This window comes from Gorilla gorilla, chromosome 17 (assembly GCF_029281585.2).
Source record: "Gorilla gorilla gorilla isolate KB3781 chromosome 17, NHGRI_mGorGor1-v2.1_pri, whole genome shotgun sequence".
Lineage (NCBI taxonomy): Eukaryota > Metazoa > Chordata > Mammalia > Primates > Hominidae > Gorilla > Gorilla gorilla.
Window position 1 is genome coordinate 8044592 of NC_073241.2, and position 15673 is coordinate 8060264.

The following is a 15673-nucleotide window of genomic DNA, read 5'->3' on the forward strand; positions in this document are numbered from 1 at the left end:
TTCTATTCCATTCCATTCCATTCCATTCCATTCCATTCCATTCCATTCCATTCCACTCCATTCTACTCCATTGAATTCCATTCCATTCCATTCTATTCCATTCCATTCCATTCCTTTCCATTCCATTTAGTTCTACTCGGGTTGATTCCATTCCATTCCATTCCATTCCATTCCATTCCATTCCATTCCATTCCATTCCATTGCATTCCATTCGATTCCATTCGATTCCATTCCATTCCATTCCATTCCATTCCATTCCATTCCATTCCATTCGATTCCATTCCATTCCATTCAATTCCATTCGATTCCATTCCATTCCATTCCATTCCATTCCATTCCATTCCATTCCATTCCATTCCGTTCTAGTCGGGTTGATTCCATTCTATTCCATTCCATTCCATTCCATTCCATTCCATTCCATTCCATTCTATTCCACTCCATTCTACTCCATTGAATTCCATTCCATTCCATTCTATTCCATTCCATTCCATTCCTTTCCATTCCATTTAGTTCTACTTGGGTTGATTCCATTCCATTCCATTCCATTCCATTCCATTCCATTCCATTCCATTACATTCCATTCCATTCCATTGCATTCCATTCGATTCCATTCGATTCCATTCCATTCCATTCCATTCCATTCCATTCCATTCCATTCCATTCCATTCCATTCGATTCCATTCCATTCCATTCCATTCCATTTCATTCCAAACCATTCCATTCTACTCGGGTTCATCATTCCATTCCATTCCATTCCATTCCATTCCACTCGGGTTCTTTCCATTCCATTCCATTCCATTCCATTCCATTCCATTCCATTCCATTCCATTCCACTCGGGTTCTTTCCATTCCATTCCATTCCATTCCATTCCATTCCATTCCATTCCATTCCATTCCATTCTATTCCATTCCGTTCTACTCGGCTTGAATCCATTGAGTTCCGTTCCGTTCCGTTCCGTCCCGACACGTCCCGTCCCGTCCCGTCCCGTCCCGTCCCATCCCGTCCCTTCCCGTCCCGTGCCGTTGTACTCGGGTTGATTCCATTCCACTCCGTTCCGTTCATTTCCGTTCCGTTCCATTCAGTTCCACGCGGGTTGATTCAATTCCATTCTATTCTATTCCATTCCATTCCATTCCATTCCATTCCATTCCATTCCATTCTACTCGGGTTGATTCCATGCCGTTCCGTTCCGTTCAATTGCGTCCCATCCCGACGCGTCCCGTCCCGTCCCGTCCCGTCAAATTACGTTCCGTTCTGATCGGGTTGATTCCGTTCCATTCCGTTCCGTTCCTTTCCGTTCCGTTCCATTCCGTTACACGCGGGTTGATTCAATTCCATTCTATTACATTGAATTCCATTCCATTCCATTCCATTCCATTCTACTCGGATTGATTGCATTCCATTCCATTCCATTCCAGTCCATTCCAATCCATTCCATTCTACTCGGGTTGATTCCATTCCATTCCATTCCATTCCATTCCATTCCATTCCATTCCATTCCATTCCATTCCCCTCGGGCTCATTCCATTCCATTCCATTCCATTCCATTCCATTCCATTCCATTCCATTCCATTCCATTCCATTCCGTTCTACTCGGGTTGATTTCCATTCCATTCCATTCCATTCCATTCCACTCCATTCCATTCCATTCCATTCCATTCCATTCCATTCCATTCCATTCCTTTCCATTTATTCCATTCCGTTCTACTCGGGTTGATTCCATTGAGTTTGGTTACGTTCCGTTCCGTCCCATCCCGTCCCGTCCCGTCCCGTTCCGTTTTACTCGGGTTGATTCCTTTGCATTACGTTCCGCTCGTTTCCATTCCGTTCCATTCCGTTCCACGCGGGTTGGTTCAATTCCATTCTATTCTATTCTATTCCTTTCCATTCCATTCCATTCTACTCGGGTTGATTCCATGCCGTTCCATTCCGTTCCATTCCGTCCCATCCCGACCCGTCCCATCCCGTCCCGTCCCGTCCCATCCCGTTCCGTTCCACATGGGTTGATTCAATTCCTTTCGGTTACATTGAATTCCATTCCATTCCATTCCATTCCATTCCATTCCATTCCATTCCATTCCATTCCATTCCTTTCCATTCCAATCCATTCCATTCTACTCGGGTTGATTCCATTCCATTCCAATCCATTCCATTCCATTCCATTCCATTCCATTCCATTCAGTTTCATTCCATTCCATTCCATTCCATTCCATTCCTTTCCATTCCATTCCATTCCATTCCATTCCATTCTATTCCATTACATTCTACTACATTGAATTCCATTCCATTCCATTCAATTCCATTCCATTCCATTCCTTTCCATTCCATATAGTTCTACTCGGGTTGATTCCATTCCATTCCATTCCATTCCATTCCATTCCATTCCATTCCATTGCATTCCATTCCATTCCATTCCATTACTTTCCATTCCATCCCATTCCAATCCATTCCATTCTACTCGGGTTGACTCCATTCCATTCCATTCCATTCCATTCCATTCCATTCCATTATATTCCATTCTATTCCATTCGATTCCGTTCGATTCCATTCCATTCCATTCCATTCCATTCGATTCCATTCCATTCGATTCGATTCCATTCCATTCCATTCCATTCCATTCCATTCCATTCCATTCCATTCCATTCCATTCCATTCCATTGCTTTCCATTCGATTCGATTCCATTCCATTCCACTCCATTCCATTCCAATCCATTCCATTCTACTTGGGTTGATTCCATTCCATTCCATTCCATTCGATTCCATTCGATTCCATTCCATTCCATTCCATTCCATTCCATTCCATTCCATTCCATTCCATTCCATTCCATTCCATTCTGTTCTACTCGGGTTGATTCCACTCCATTCCATTCCATTCCATTCCATTCTATTCCATTCCATTCCATTCGATTCCATTCTATTCCATTCGATTCCATTCCATTCCATTTCATTTTATTCCATTCCATTCCGTTCCATTCTATTCCATTGAATTCCATTCCATTCCATTCCATTCCATCCCATTCCATTCCATTCCATTCCATTCCTTTCCATTCCAATCCATTCCATTCTACTCGGGTTGATTCCATTCCATTCCATTCCATTCCATTCCATTCGATTCCATTCCATTCCATTCCATTCCTTTCCATTCCGTTCTACTCGGGTTGATTCCATTCTATTCCATTCCATTCCGTTCGATTCCATTCGATTCCATTCGATTCCATTCCATTCCATTCCATTCCCTTCCATTCCATTCTATTCCATTGAATTCCATTCCATTCCATTGCATTCCATTCCATTCCATTCCATTCCATTCCGTTCTACTCTGATTGACTCCATTCCATTCCATTCCATTCCATTCCATTCCATTCCATTCCATTCCATTCCATTCCATTCCATTCCTTTCCATTTATTCCATTCCGTTCTACTCGGGTTGATTCCATTGAGTTTGGTTCCGTTCCGTTCCGTCCCGTCCCGTCCCGTCCCGTCCCGTTCCATTTTACTCGGGTTGATTCCTTTGCATTCCGTTCCGCTCGTTTCCATTCCGTTCCATTCCGTTCCACGCGGGTTGGTTCAGTTCCATTCTATTCTATTCTATTCCTTTCCATTCCATTCCATTCTACTCGGGTTGATTCCATGCCGTTCCATTCGGTTCCATTCCGTCCCATTCCGACCCGTCCCATCCCGTCCCTTCCCGTCCCATCCCGTTCCGTTCCACATGGGTTGATTCAATTCCTTTCGGTTACATTGAATTCCATTCCATTCCATTCTACTCGGATTGATTCCATTCCATTCCATTCCATTCCATTCCATTCCATTCCATTCCATTCCAATCCATTCCATTCTACTCGGGTTGATTCCATTCCATTCCATTCCATTCCATTCCATTCCATTCCATTCCATTCCATTCAGTTTCATTCCATTCGATTCCATTCCATTCCATTCCATTCCATTCCATTCCATTCGATTCCATTCCATTCCATTCCATTCCATTCCGTTCTAGTCGGGTTGATTCCATTCTATTCCATTCCATTCCATTCCATTCCATTCCATTCCATTCTATTCCATTCCATTCTACTCCATTGAATTCCATTCCATTCCATTCTATTCCATTCCATTCCATTCCTTTCCATTCCATTTAGTTCTACTCTGGTTGATTCCATTCCATTCCATTCAATTCCATTCCATTCCATTCCATTCCATTCCATTCCATTCCATTCCATTCCATTACTTTCCATTCCATTCCATTCCAATCCATTCCATTCTACTCGGGTTGACTCCATTCCATTCCATTCCATTCCATTCCATTCCATTCCATTCCATTCCATTCCATTCTATTATATTCCATTCCATTCCATTCGATTCCGTTCGATTCCATTCCATTCCATTCGATTCCATTCGACTCCATTCGATTCCATTCGATTCCATTCCATTCCATTCCATTCCATTCCATTCCATTCCATTCTATACGGGTTGATTCCATTCCATTCCATTCCATTCCATTCTATACGGGTTGATTCCATTCCATTCCATTCCATTCCATTCCATTCCATTCCATTCCATTATATTCCATTCCATTCCATTCGATTCCGTTCGATTCCATTCCATTCCATTCGATTCCATTCGATTCCATTCGATTCCATTCGATTCCATTCCATTCCATTCCATTCCATTCCATTCCATTCCATTCCATTCTACACGGGTTGATTCCATTCCATTCCATTCCATTCCATTCCATTCCATTCCATTCCATTATATTCCATTCCATTCCATTCGATTCCGTTCGATTCCATTCCATTCCATTCGATTCCATTCGATTCCATTCGATTCCATTCCATTCCATTCCATTCCATTCCATTCCATTCCATTCCATTCCATTCTACACGGGTTGATTCCATTCCATTCCATTCCATTCCATTCTATACGGGTTGATTCCATTCCATTCCATTCCATTCCATTCCATTCCATTCCATTCCATTCCATTCCATTCCATTCCATTCCTTTCCATTCCGTTCTACTCGGGTTGATTCCACTCCTTTCCATTCCATTCCATTCCATTCCATTCCATTCCATTCCATTGCGTTCCATTCGAATCGATTCCATTCCATACCATTCCATTCCTTTCCAATCCATTCCATTCTACTTGGGTTCATTCCATTCCATTCCATTCCATTCCATTCTATTCCATTCGATTCCATGCCATTCCATTCCATTCCATTCCATTCCATTCCTTTCTATTCTACTCGGGTTGATTCCACTCCATTCCATTCCATTCCATTCCATTCTATTCCATTCCATTCCATTCGATTCCATTCTATTCCATTCGATTCCATTCCATTCCATTTCATTTTATTCCATTCCATTCCATTCCATTCTATTCCATTGAATTCCATTCCATTCCATTCCATTCCATTCCATTCCATTCCATTCCATTCCATTCCATTCCGTTCTACTCGGGTTGATTCCACTCCATTCCATTCCATTCCATTCCATTCCATTCCATTCCATTCCATTCCACTCGGGTTGAGCATTCCATTCGATTCCATTCCATTCCATTCCATTCCATTCCATTCCATTCCATTCCATTCCATTCCACTCGGGCTCATTCCATTCCATTCCATTCCATTCCATTCCATTCCGTTCCATTCCATTCCATTCCATTCCATTCCGTTCTACTCGGGTTGATTTCCATTCCATTCCATTCCATTCCTTTCCACTCCATTCCATTCCATTCCATTCCATTCCATTCCATTCCATTCAATTCCATTCCATTCCTTTCCATTTATTCCATTCCGTTCTTCTCGGGTTGATTCCATTGAGTTTGGTTCCGTTCCGTTCCGTCCCGTCCCGTCCCGTCCCGTCCCGTTCCGTTTTACTCGGGTTGATTCCTTTGCATTCCGTTCCGCTCGTTTCCATTCCATTCCATTCCGTTCCACGCGGGTTGGTTCAGTTCCATTCTATTCTATTCTATTCCTTTCCATTCCATTCCATTCTACTCGGGTTGATTCCATGCCGTTCCATTCGGTTCCATTCCGTCCCATTCCGACCCGTCCCATCCCGTCCCTTCCCGTCCCATCCCGTTCCGTTCCACGTGGGTTGATTCAATTCCTTTCGGTTACATTGAATTCCATTCCATTCCATTCTACTCGGATTGATTCCATTCCATTCCATTCCATTCCATTCCATTCCATTCCATTCCATTCCGTTTCATTCCATTCCATTCCATTCCATTCCATTCCATTCCATTCCATTCGATTCCATTCCATTCCATTCCATTCCATTCCGTTCTAGTCGGGTTGATTCCATTCTATTCCATTCCATTCCATTCCATTCCATTCCATTCCATTCTATTCCATTCCATTTTACTCCATTGAATTCCATTCCATTCCATTCTATTCCATTCCATTCCATTCCTTTCCATTCCATTTAGTTCTACTCTGGTTGATTCCATTCCATTCCATTCCATTCCATTCCATTCCATTCCATTCCATTCCATTCCATTCCATTCCATTACTTTCCATTCCATTCCATTCCAATCCATTCCATTCTACTCGGGTTGACTCCATTCCATTCCATTCCATTCCATTCCATTCCATTCCATTCCATTATATTCCATTCCATTCCATTCGATTCCGTTCGATTCCATTCCATTCCATTCGATTCCATTCGATTCCATTCGATTCCATTTGATTCCATTCCATTCCATTCCATTCCATTCCATTCCATTCCATTCCAATCCATTTCATTCTACACGGGTTGATTCCATTCCATTCCATTCCATTCCATTCCATTCCATTCCATTCCATTCCATTCCATTCCTTTTGATTCCATTCCATTCCATTAAATTCCATTCCATTCCATTCCATTCCATTCCATTCCGTTCCATTCCATTCCTTTTGATTCCATTCCATTCCATTAAATTCCATTCCATTCCATTCCATTCCATTCCATTCCATTCCATTCCTTTCCATTCCGCTCTACTCGGGTTGATTCCACTCCATTCCATTCCATTCCATTCCATTCCATTCCATTCCATTCTATTCCATTCCATTCCATTCCATTCCATTCCATTCCATTCCGTTCTAGTCGGGTTGATTCCATTCTATTCCATTCCATTCCATTCCATTCCATTCCATTCCATTCCATTCCATTCCATTCCATTCCATTCTATTCCATTCCACTCTACTCCATTGAATTCCATTCCATTCCATTCAATTCCATTCCATTCCATTCCTTTCCATTCCATTTAGTTCTACTCGGGTTGATTCCATTCCATTCCATTCCATTCCATTACTTTCCATTCCATTCCATTCCAATCCATTCCATTCTACTCGGGTTGACTCCATTCCATTCCATTCCATTCCATTATATTGCATTCTATTCCATTCGATTCCGTTTGATTCCATTCCATTCCATTCCATTCCATTCCATTTCATTCCATTCCATTCCATTCCATTCCATTCCATTCCATTCGATTCCATTCCATTCCATTCGATTCCATTCCATTCCATTCCATTCCATTCCATTCCATTCCATTCCAATCCATTCCATTCTACTCGGGTTGATTCCATTCCATTCCATTCCATTCCATTCCATTCCATTCCATTCCATTCCTTTCTATTCCATTCCATTCCATTCCATTCCATTCCATTCCATTCCATTCCATTCCATTCCATTCCATTCCATTCCATTCTAATCGGTTTGATTCCACTCCATTCCATTCCATTCCATTCCATTCCATTCCATTCCATTCCAATTCTTTCCTTTCCATTCCAACCCATTCCGTTCTACTCGGGTTGATTCCATTCCATTCCATTCCATTCCATTCCATTCCATTCCATTCCATTCCATTCGATTCCATTCGATTCCATTCCATTCCATTCCATTCCATTTCATTCCAAACCATTCCATTCTACCCGGGTTCATCATTCCATTCCATTCCATTCCATTCCATTCCACTCGGGTTCTTTCCATTCCATTCCATTCCATTCCATTCCATTCCATTCCATTCCATTCCATTCCATTCCATTCCGTTCTACTCAGGTTGATTTCCATTCCATTCCATTCCATTCCATTCCATTCCATTCCATTCCATTCCGTTCCATTCCGTTCCACTCGGGTTGATTCCATTCTATTCCATTCCATTCCATTCGATTCCATTCGATATCATTCGATTCCATTCCATCCCATTCCATTCCATTCCATTCCATTCCGTTCTACTCGGGTTGATTCCATTCCATTCCATTTCATTGCATTCCATTCCATTCCATTTCTTTCGATTCCATTCGATTCCATTCCATTCCATTCCATTCCAATCCATTCCATTCTACTCAGGTTGATTCCGTTCCATTCCATTCCATTCCATTCCATTCCATTCCATTTCATTCCATTCGATTCCACTCGATTCCATTCCATTCCTTTCCATTCCATTCCAATCCATTCCATTCTACTCGGGTGGATTCCATTCCATTCCATTCCATTCCATTCCATTCCATTCCATTCCATTCCATTCCATTCCATTCCGTTCTAGTCGGGTTGATTCCATTCCATTCCATTCCATTCCATTCCATTCCATTCCATTCCATTCCATTCCATTCCATTCCATTCCATTCCATTCCATTCTATTCCATTCCATTCTACTCCTTTGAATTCCATTCCATTCCATTCCATTCCATTCCATTCCATTCCATTCCATTCCTTTCCATTCCATTTAGTTCTACTCGGGTTGATTCCATTCCTTTCCATTCCATTCCATTCCATTCCATTGCATTCCATTCCATTCCATTCCATTCCATTCCATTCCATTCCAATCCATTCCATTCTACTCGGGTTCACTCCATTCCATTCCATTCCATTCCAATCCATTATATTCCATTCTATTCCATTCGATTCCATTCGATTCCATTCCATTCCATTCCATTCCATTCCATTCCATTCCATTCCATTCCATTCCTTTCCATTTACTCCATTGCGTTCTACTCGGGTTGATTCCATTGAGTTTGGTTCCGTTCCGTTCCGTCCCGTCCCGTCCCGTGCCGTTTTACTCGGGTTGATTCCTTTCCATTCCGTTCCGCTCGTTTCCGTTATGTTCCATTCTGTTCCACGCGGGTTGGTTCAATTCCATTCTATTCTATTCTATTCCTTTTCTTTCCATTCCATTCCATTCCATTCCATTCTACTAGGGTTGATTCCATGCCATTCCGTTCCGTTCCATTCCGTCTCATCCCGACCCATCCCATCCCGTCCCGTCCCGTCCCATCCCGTTCCGTTCCACATGGGTTGAATCAATTCCTTTCGGTTACATTGAATTCCATTCCATTCCATTCTACTCGGATTGATTCCATTCCATTCCATTCCATTCCATTCCATTCGATTCCATTCCATTCCATTCCTTTCCATTCCAATCCATTCCATTCTACTCGGGTTGATTCCATTCTATTCCATTCCATTCCATTCCATTCCATTCCATTCCATTCCATTCCATTCCATTCCATTCCATTCCATTCCATTCCATTCTGTTCTACTCGGGTTGATTCCATTCTATTCCATTCCATTCCGTTCGATTCCATTTGATTCCATTCCATTCCATTCCATTCCATTCCATTCCCTTCCATTCCATTCTATTCCATTGAATTCCATTCCATTGCATTCCATTCCATTCCATTCCGTTCTACTCTGATTGATTCCATTCCATTCCATTCCATTCCATTCCATTCGTCTCCATTCAATTCCATTCGATTCCATTCCATTCTATTCCATTGAATTCCATTCCATTCCATTCCATTCCATCCAATTCCATTCCTTTCCATTCCAATCCACTCCATTCTACTCGGGTTGATTCCTTTCCATTCCATTCCATTCCATTCCATTCGATTCCATTCCATTCCATTCCATTCCATTCCATTCCGTTCTATTCGGGTTGATTCCATTCTATTCCATTCCATTCCGTTCGATTCCATTCGATTCCATTCGATTCCATTCCATTCCATTCCATTCCCTTCCATTCCATTCTATTCCATTGAATTCCATTCCATTCCATTGCATTCCATTCCATTCCATTCCATTCCATTCCATTCCATTCCGTTCTACTCTGATTGACTCCATTCCATTCCATTCCATTCTATTCCATTCCATTCCATTCCATTCCATTCCATTCCATTCGATTCCATTCCATTCCATTCCATTCCATTCCATTCCATTCCATTCCATTCCATTCCATTCCTTTCCATTCCAACCCATTCCTTTCTACTCGGGTTGATTCCATTCCATTCCATTCCATTCCATTCCATTCCATTCCATTCCATTCCATTCCATTCCATTCCATTCCATTCCATTCCATTCCATTTCATTCCAAACCGTTCCATTCTACTCGGATTCATCATTCCATTCCATTCCATTCCATTCCATTCCACTCGGGTTCATTCCATTCCATTCCATTCCTTTCCATTCCATTCCATTCCATTCCATTCCGTTCTACTCAGGTTGATTTCCATTCCATTCCATTCCATTCCATTCCATTCCATTCCATTCCATTCCATTCCATTCCATTCCATTCTATTCCATTCCGTTCTACTCGGCTTGAATCCATTGAGTTCCGTTCCGTTCCGTTCCGTCCCGACACGTCCCGTCCCGTCCCGTCCCGTCCCGTCCCGTCCCGTCCCGTGCCGTTGTACTCGGGTTGATTCCATTCCACTCCGTTCCGTTCCTTTCCGTTCCCTTCCATTCAGTTCCACGCGGGTTGATTCAATTCCATTCTATTCTATTCCATTCCATTCCATTCCATTCCATTCCATTCCATTCCATTCCATTCCATTCAATTTTACTCGGGTTGATTCCATGCCGTTCCGTTCCGTTCCATTCTGTCCCATCCCGACGCGTCCCGTCCCGTCCCGTCCCATTCCGTTCCGTTCTGATCGGGTTGATTCCGTTCCATTCCGTTCCGTTCCTTTCCGTTCCATTCCATTCCGTTACACGCGGGTTGATTCAATTCCATTCTATTACATTGAATTCCATTCCATTCCATTCCATTCCATTCTACTCAGATTGATTGCATTCCATTCCATTCCATTCCAGTCCATTCCAATCCATTCCATTCTACTCGGGTTGATTCCATTCCATTCCATTCCATTCCATTCCATTCCATTCCATTCCATTCCATTCCATTCCATTGCGTTCCATTCGATTCGATTCCATTCCATTCCATTCCATTCCATTCCAATCCATTCCATTCTACTTGGGTTCATTCCATTCCATTCCATTCCATTCCATTCCATTCGATTCCATTCGATTCCATTCCATTTCATTCCATTCCATTCTGTTCTACTCGGGTTGATTCCACTCCATTCCATTCCATTCCATTCCATTCTATTCCATTCCATTCCATTCGATTCCATTCTATTCCATTCGATTCCATTCCATTCCATTTCAATTTATTCCAATCCATTCCATTCCATTCTATTCCATTGAATTCCATTCCATTCCATTCCAATCCATCCAATTCCATTCCTTTCCATTCCAATCCATGCCATTCTACTCGGGTTGAATCCATTCCATTCCATTCCATTCCATTCCATTCGATTCCATTCCATTCCATTGCATTCCATTCCATTCCGTTCTACTCGGGTTGATTCCATTCTATTCCATTCCATTCCGTTCGATTCCATTCGATTCCATTCGATTCCATTCCATTCCATTCCATTCCCTTCCATTCCATTCTATTCCATTGAATTCCATTGCATTCCATTCCATTCCATTCCATTCCATTCCGTTCTACTCTGATTGACTCCATTCCATTCCATTCCATTCCATTCCATTCCATTCCATTCCATTCCATTCCATTCCATTCGATTCCATTCCATTCCATTCCATTCCATTCCATTCCATTCCAATACATTCCATTCTACTCTGGTTGATTCCATTCCATTCCATTCCATTCCATTCCATTCCATTCCATTCGTCTCCATTCGATTCCATTCGATTCCATTCCATTCTATTCCATTGAATTCCATTCCATTCCATTCCATTCCATTCCATTCTATTCCATTCCATTCCATTCCATTCCGTTCTACTCGGGTTGATTCCATTCCATTCCATTCCATTCCATTGCATTCCATTCCACTCCATTCCATTCGATTCCATTCGATTCCATTCCATTCCATTCCATTCCATTCCAATCCATTCCATTCTACTCGGGTTGATTCCATTCCATTCCATTCCATTCCATTCCATTCCATTCCATTCCATTGCATTCCATTCCATTCCATTCGATTCCATTCCATTCGATTCCATTCGATATCATTCGATTCCATTCCATCCCATTCCATTCCATTCCATTCCATTCCGTTCTACTCGGGTTGATTCCATTCCATTCCGTTTCATTCCATTCCATTCCATTCCATTCCATTCCATTCCATTCCGTTCTAATCGGTTTGATTCCACTCCATTCCATTCCATTCCATTCCATTCCATTCCATTCCATTCCATTCCTTTGCATTCCAACCCATTCCGTTCTACTCGGGTTGATTCCATTCCATTCCATTCCATTCCATTCCATTCCATTCCATTCCATTCCATTCCATTCGATTCCATTCCATTCCATTCCATTCCATTTCATTCCAAACCATTCCATTCTACTCGGGTTCATCATTCCATTCCACTCCATTCCATTCCATTCCACTCGGGTTCTTTCCATTCCATTCCATTCCATTCCATTCCATTCCATTCCATTCCATTCCGTTCTACTCAGGTTGATTTCCATTCAATTCCATTCCATTCCATTCCATTCCATTCCATTCCATTCCATTCCATTCCATTCCACTCCATTCCATTCCGTTGTATTCGGGTTGATTCCATTCCATTCCATTCCATTCCATTCCATTCCATTCCATTCCATTCCATTCCATTCCATTCCGTTCTACTCAGGTTGATTTCCATTCAATTCCATTCCATTCCATTCCATTCCATTCCATTCCATTCCATTCCATTCCACTCCATTCCATTCCGTTGTATTCGGGTTGATTCCATTCCATTCCATTCCATTCCATTCCATTCCATTCCATTCCATTCCATTCTATTCCATTCCGTTCTACTCGGCTTGAATCCATTGATTTCCGTTCCGTTCCGTTCCGTCCCGACACGTCCCGTCCCGTCCCGTCCCGTCCCGTCCCATCCCGTCCCGTCCCGTCCCGTGCCGTTGTACTCGGGTTGATTCCATTCCACTCCGTTCCGTTCATTTCCGTTCCGTTCCATTCAGTTCCACGCGGGTTGATTCAATTCCATTCTATTCTATTCCATTCCATTCCATTCCATTCCATTCCATTCCATTCCATTCTACTCGGGTTGATTCCATGGCGTTCCGTTCCGTTCCATTGCGTCCCATCCCGACGCGTCCCGTCCCGTCCCGTCCCGTCAAATTACGTTCCGTTCTGATCGGGTTGATTCCGTTCCATTCCGTTCCGTTCCTTTCCGTTCCGTTCCATTCCGTTACACGCGGGTTGATTCAATTCCATTCTATTACATTGAATTCCATTCCATTCCATTCCATTCCATTCTACTCGGATTGATTGCATTCCATTCCATTCCATTCCAGTCCATTCCAATCCATTCCATTCTACTCGGGTTGATTCCATTCCATTCCATTCCATTCCATTCCATTCCATTCCATTCCATTCCATTCCATTCCATTCCATTCCATTCCATTCCACTCGGGCTCATTCCATTCCATTCCATTCCATTCCATTCCATTCCATTCCATTCCATTCCATTCCATTCCGTTCTACTCGGGTTGATTTCCATTCCATTCCATTCCATTCCATTCCACTCCATTCCATTCCATTCCATTCCATTCCATTCCATTCCATTCCATTCCATTCCATTCCATTCCTTTCCATTTATTCCATTCCGTTCTACTCGGTTTGATTCCATTGAGTTTGGTTACGTTCCGTTCCGTCCCATCCCGTCCCGTCCCGTCCCGCTCCGTTTTACTCGGGTTGATTCCTTTGCATTCCGTTCCGCTCGTTTCCATTCCGTTCCATTCCGTTCCACGCGGGTTGGTTCAATTCCATTCTATTCTATTCTATTCCTTTCCATTAAATTCCATTCTACTCGGGTTGATTCCATGCCGTTCCATTCCGTTCCATTCCGTCCCATCCCGACCCGTCCCATCCCGTCCTGTCCCGTCCCATCCCGTTCCGTTCCACATGGGTTGATTCAATTCCTTTCGGTTACATTGAATTCCATTCCATTCCATTCCATTCCATTCCATTCCATTCCATTCCATTCCATTCCATTCCTTTCCATTCCATTCCTTTCCATTCCAATCCATTCCATTCTACTCGGGTTGATTCCATTCCATTCCAATCCATTCCATTCCATTCCATTCCATTCCATTCCATTCCATTCCGTTCAGTTTCATTCCATTCCATTCCATTCCATTCCATTCCTTTCCATTCCATTCCATTCCATTCCATTCCATTCTATTCCATTACATTCTACTACATTGAATTCCATTCCATTCCATTCAATTCCATTCCATTCCATTCCTTTTCATTCCATATAGTTCTACTCGGGTTGATTCCATTCCATTCCATTCCATTCCATTCCATTCCATTCCATTCCATTCCATTGCATTCCATTCCATTCCATTGCATTCCATTCCATTCCATTCCATTACTTTCCATTCCATTCCATTCCAATCCATTCCATTCTACTCGGGTTGACTCCATTCCATTCCATTCCATTCCATTCCATTCCATTCCATTCCATTATATTCCATTCTATTCCATTCGATTCCGTTCGATTCCATTCCATTCCATTCCATTCCATTCCATTCCATTCCATTCCATTCCATTCGATTCCATTCCATTCCATTCCATTCCATTCCATTCCATTCCATTCCATTCCATTCCATTGCGTTCCATTCGATTCGATTCCATTCCATTCCATTCCATTCCATTCCAATCCATTCCATTCTACTTGGGTTGATTCCATTCCATTCCATTCCATTCGATTCCATTTGATTCCATTCCATTCCATTCCATTCCATTCCATTCCATTCCATTCCATTCCATTCCATTCTGTTCTAGTCGGGTTGATTCCATTCCATTCCATTCCATTCCATTCCATTCTATTCCATTCCATTCCATTCGATTCCATTCTATTCCATTCGATGCCATTCCATTCCATTTCATTTTATTCCATTCCATTCCATTCCATTCTATTCCATTGAATTCCATTCCATTCCATTCCATTCCATTCCATTCCATTCCATTCCATTCCATTCCATTCCTTTCCATTCCAATCCATTCCATTCTACTCGGGTTGATTCCATTCCATTCCATTCCATTCCATTCCATTCGATTCCATTCCATTCCATTCCATTCCATTCCATTCCGTTCTACTCGGGTTGATTCCATTCTATTCCATTCCATTCCGTTCGATTCCATTCGATTCCATTCGATTCCATTCCATTCCATTCCATTCACTTCCATTCCATTCTATTCCATTGAATTCCATTCCATTCCATTGAATTCCATTCCATTCCATTCCATTCCATTCCGTTCTACTCTGATTGACTCCATTCCATTCCATTCCATTCCATTCCATTCCATTCCATTCCATTCCATTCCATTCCATTCCATTCCATTCCATTCCATTCCATTCCATTCCAATACATTCCAT